We start from the raw sequence: 5,538 nt of genomic DNA, 5'->3' as shown, positions 1-5,538 counted from the left end.
GCGAGGCCCCGCCCCCCGGCCGAAACCCGATCCCGCCCCTCGCCGGGGAGTCCCCGCGGGCTCGGCCATTGGCCCGAGGTGGAAAGGGGGCGGGACTTGAGCCACTGACAGATGTTCTGGCGGGGAGGATTGGACCGTGCGGATTAGGCTAATTAAGAGTGGGTGGAGAGGGGCCCGTAGGTGTCTTAGGATGTGCCTGAGAACTCAGTTAACTTCCTTCTTTGGCTTTTCCCTTTGCCCTTAACACATTTCGGATTCTCCGGAGAATGCGAAAGATACCGCTCCAGCACGCGACTTTTGAAGGTCACAGCACGTAGCAGCTGACCATTGCATTTCCCCCACCCGCTTGACACGCCTCTTAAAGAATGTCTTTGGCTAATGGCTTCATGACCATGGAAGTGACATCGTGGGGAAAGCAGGCTATGATGCCAAAGTTGGCTACTCGATGAAGATCATTTGAGAACAGCAGAAAATCTGGTATTGTAGATACGGACCCCACTATGTGGAGAAGAGCAGAAACAGGGGCCTGAATATTTAGTGCTGTTTGTGAACTGTAGGGAATCTAAGTCTTGCAAGGCCCTCTTAATGAGAAGGCGCCTGCATCTTTCAGTCTTTGGGTCCTGGATATTATTACTCTGTCATTCTTCACACAACCCCATAGAGCTAGCCCACCTCACATTCAGCCACAGGCTGCAGATCTGCCTTCCGTCCAAGAGCAGGCATTAGACACTCCCTGTTTTTGTCACATCATCCGCAGTATTTCTAAAGGGCTTTAGGACACTTCTCCTACTTGGCTCTCATACCCTCTGCTCCTCCAGAAACCATTGCACTAAATGACACAAGAATTGAAAAGAATCTTACACATCACTCTTAAACTCCCTGGGTAGAACACCTCAGAACTTTAGGACTTTCCTAAGCCTATCTTTGTAATTGGCCTAAGGGTGGAGGGAAACTGACCCGATGATCAGGGCACCTTATCTACAAACCCCAAGCTCCAAGTGAACGAACCTTTTATCTTCCCACATGGCGGTAACAAAGTGCAGAGGTCTCAGCACCCATGAAGCCAATAGTCCTTGTTTATGGAGGATGTAGTTTGTGGCTGAGGCTTGGAAAAGGAGAAAGAAAACCCTCATTTCCCCAAATTCTCTCACAGGCAAATTGAGACCTGCCCAGCAGTTCTTCTGGCCTGGAAATCAGTTCTTAGGAGAGAGGAGCCACACCCTGGAGAAGCAACCCCCAGCTAGCGCCCCAGGAACTTCAAAGCTTCACTGATCAATATTTTCTCCTAATTTAGCATCTCACATAGAGTTTCCTCATAACCCCAGAATAGTCTGACCTAGCTGATTCCCCCTAGTTAATAATCCACAGAGACCAGCTAGCAGATCAGAGGACTGAACTCCAGTGCCCTAAGAAAAAGAGCTTTCCCCATCAGGTGAGACTAGGGGAGGGACAATTATTGGGTGGCCACAATGGTAGCTGGAGTTTTAATAACTGCAGAGAGAATCTGGGGACAGAAGTGCTTTAATTCCCTTGGTGTAGGGTCCTGGATTTTAACATCCAGATTTTTTTTTTATTTGAAGTTGTTCATCCTGATAGTTATTATTATAAAGTAAATATGAAAGCCTGAAGTTGAAAGGGACCACGTGGAACCTCCCAAAAGCTGAGTCTGTGTTATCAGTCTCTGTTTCTGGAATTAAAAATGTAGATTCTAAGCTGGTTGGTGGTGGTGCACAGCTTTAATCCCAGCACTCAGGAGGCAGAGGATAACCGAGTGTTAGGCCAGCTTGGTCTACAGAGTGAGTTCTAGGACAGCCAAGGTTACCCAGAGAAACCCTGTCTTGGGAGGCAAAAAGTGGCTTCTAACATGCTATACTAATCCTCAAACACTAAGCCACACCCCTAGCCTACGGTCTGTTTCTGAACATAGGTGGGAAAGTTAAGGCTTCCATGAATATAATAAGTAAATTCTAGGCCCAAATATAACCAAGTGAGTGAGAACAAGAAGGGACAAAAAAGAAGGCCCAGACTTGACCTCATTGTGACCTTGGGAGGATTTAAGATGCACAGGGACAATGGTGCCCCCTGGTGGTCCAAAACAAATAGGAGCTAAATCCCCTTAATCCCTTAACATTGTCTCCTATTAAGTGAAATAAACTTCCTTACTTGGTAAACAATAGCTTGCTGTCTCTGTGTGTGTACATGAACATGGGTATGGTTCCGTGAGTCTTACACACGCTAAGCCATGAGCTATACCAAAGCCCTGTTTTTGAAATTTTGAGAAGCCAGGAGTGGTGGCACGTGTATATAATCCCAACATTTCGGAAGTGGAGGCCGGAAGATCTGGAGTTCGGTCGGGGTCATCATTGGTCACACAGTAAGTTCAAGGACAGCCTGGAGCATGTGAGACCCTGTCTAAAAGAAAAATTAAATTTACTTTGAGGCAAAGGCTCACTAAATTGCCCAGGTTGGCCTAGAACTTCTGATCCTCCTATCTCGACCACTGGAATAGCTAGGACTGCCATGCCCAGCTGACAAAAGATGTACTTCGTGCTTACTACATCAAGTTACTATCTAGCTATAATACATGAGTCATCGTAATTAATCCCCACAACTGGAAAATATGTAGTAATAACCTCAAAGAGGAGGAAACTCAGATAAAACATCTTGCCAAGGGCCATTGCACATAATTGGCCTAGAATTCAGACTCAAGTCAATCTCATTCTAGAGCCAATGTCTGCCAGGCTTTACCATGGACTCAGGAGGTGCTGGGACCAAAGCCAAGACATCCTGCATACGAGGCAGGAATCTTACCAGAGCCACACCCCGGCCCCAGATGATGTCCTGGAGACATCGGCACAATGCCTTGCTATAAAGATACTTTGAGAGATAAGAAGTATGCAGTCTCACCCACCTGTAAAACCTTTGCACACCCATCACTGATATATATAACCGGAGACACCCACCCTAGTACACATACAAGATGATTAAAAAAAAAAAGAAACCCAGCAGCTGAAATGACCAAGGTGAACAAGATGGATGCCGTCTTCCTTGCAGTGGCAGGGATCAAACACAAGGTTTCAGGAACACTAGGCAAGTGTCCTACATGTGAACTACAACCTGTTTTGGTGGAGAAATGGTGGGTTTTGTTGTTTCTTTTCTCTTTTTTTCTTTGAGACAGGGTTTCTCAGTAGCTATGGAGCCAGCCCTGGAACTAGCTCTGTAGACCAGGCTGGCCTAGAACTCACAGAGATCCACCTGCCTCCGCCGCCTGAGTGCTGGGATTAAAGGCATGCGCCACTACCGCCCGGCTGAGAAACAGGGTCTTATACTATTGATCAGGCTGGCTTCAAATTCCTAGGCTCAAGCAATCCTTCTACCTCAGCCTCCCGAACGGGTGACAACTGCCTGTACTGCTCTACCCGGCTCTACAACAGGCTGCTGCTTTTAGACAATTTGGCCTTGAACTCATGAATCTTCTCCACATCCTCAAAATGGGCATCTGGAAAAACAGGATGTAATGCTTTTCTAGTAGTGATTACCAGCACTCAGAACACAGGCATTCGATCCTGGAGGTCATTTTCAAACACATTTTAGAAGTTTTCCTTTTACACAACTATTAGAGATCGTATGGAGACTCTTCATAAAGGGGGGTGTAGCAGAAAGGTCATTGGTTTAGGTGATCAGGGGTGGTGGAGTCTTCTGCACTGACTAGCAAGACCATTAACCTTGCAAAGTTTGCTTCCTCATCTATATAAAAGTATAAATGACACAAGGCAGAGGGAATGCCTTGAATCCCAGCACTTTAGAGGCAGAGAGGCAAGCAGATCTTTGAGTTCAAGACCAGCCTGATCTATATCCAAGATAGCCAGGGTTACATAAAAAGACCCTATCTCAAAAATAAAGACAAAAAATAATATATAGCAGGGTATGGAGGTGCATGTCTGTAACCCCAGCACTTGTGGCTGGCACAGGAAGATTGTGAGAGACCAGCCAGGGCTACATAGCAAAACCCTGTTTCAAAAACACCTCCAAGCAAAAAGTGGTGGTACACCTTTAATCCCAGCACCTGGGAGGCAGCTGCACATTGGTCTACATATAAAGAGGTCCATCCCAGCCAGCCAGGACTACATAGTGAGATCCTGTCTCAAAACCAAAACAAGCTGGGCGGTGGTGGCGCACGCCTTTAATCCCAGCACTCGGGAGGCAGAGGCAGGCAGATCTCTGGGAGTTCGAGACCAGCCTGGTCTACAAGAGCTAGTTCCAGGACAGGCTCCAAAACCACAGAGAAACCCTGTCTCGAAAAACCAAAAAAAAAAAAAAAAAAAAAAAACCCAAATCCAAAATTCCAGCAAAGGAATAATGCCTATTTTCATGTTTTTTCTTTTTCTTTTCATTGTTGTTGAGAATAAAATTCAAGAACTTGCACATGCTGGGTAAGTTCTTCTTCCTTCTTTAGTTTTTTTTTTTTTTTTTTGAGACAGGGTTTCTCTGTATAGCTTTGGCGCCTGTTCCAGAACTCACTCTGTTGACAATAGTTTCTGACCTGCCCAGTCCTGCAGTAATTCAGTCCCAAAGAAACACACAGAGGCCTACATTAATTATAAACTGGTTGGCCTATTAGCTCAGGCTTTCTTATCAACTAGCTCTTACATCGTACATTAACCCATTATTCTTGTCTGTTAGCAACGTGGCTTGGTACCTTTTACCAGCAAGGCATTCTCATCTTGCTTCCTCTGTGATGACTGCAGACTAACTCTTTCCTCATCCCAGAATTCTGCTGTTCTGATCGCCCCACCTCTACTTCCTGCCTGGCTACTGGCCAATCAGCATTTTATTAAAACAATACAATGTAAGTGACAGGGTACAAGACCATGTCCCACAGCATCACTCTGTAGACCAGGCTGGCCCCAAATTCAGAGATGGGCCTGCCTCTGCCTCCTGAGTGCTGGAAGGCAGCACACAAAACAAAACAACACAAACAAAAAGTTACAAAGAGCTGGAGAGATTGCTTGGCAGGTAAGAGCACTTGCTTCTTTTTGTTTTGTTTGTTTTTTGGGACAGGGTTTCTCTGTAGCCGGGAGTTCGCTCTGCTAGTAGACCACTCTGCCTCCGTAGTGCTGAGTTAAAGATGTGCACCACCACTGCCCAGTAACTTACTGCTCTTATAGAGGACCTGGGTCCCATTCCCAGCACCTATGTCTGACAGCTCACAACCACCTCTAACTCCAGGTCCAGGTCCAGGTCCAATGTCCTTTTCTTTTTTTTATATATCTTTTTTTTTTTAAAGATTTATTTATTATGTATATAGTGTCCTATGTGCATGTATGCCCACTTGTCAGAAGAGGGCATCAGAGCTCATTACAGATGGCTGTGCTGTGTGGTGGCTGGGAATTGAACTCAGGTCCTCTGGAAGAGCATCCAGTGCTCTTAACCTCAGAGCCATCTCTCCAGCCCCTCTTCCCCTGATATCTTTTTCTAGCTCCCAATGTACCGCACCAGCATATATCTAGTGCATATACCTTCATGTAAACACTCACA

Source organism: Microtus oregoni, unplaced genomic scaffold, assembly GCF_018167655.1.
Source record: "Microtus oregoni isolate MIOR12 unplaced genomic scaffold, Mior012 000001F_ref0000356, whole genome shotgun sequence".
In the NCBI taxonomy this organism is placed as follows: Eukaryota; Metazoa; Chordata; class Mammalia; order Rodentia; family Cricetidae; genus Microtus; species Microtus oregoni.
The sequence above is the reverse complement of the archived record's forward strand: the minus strand, read 5'-3'. Positions refer to the sequence as shown.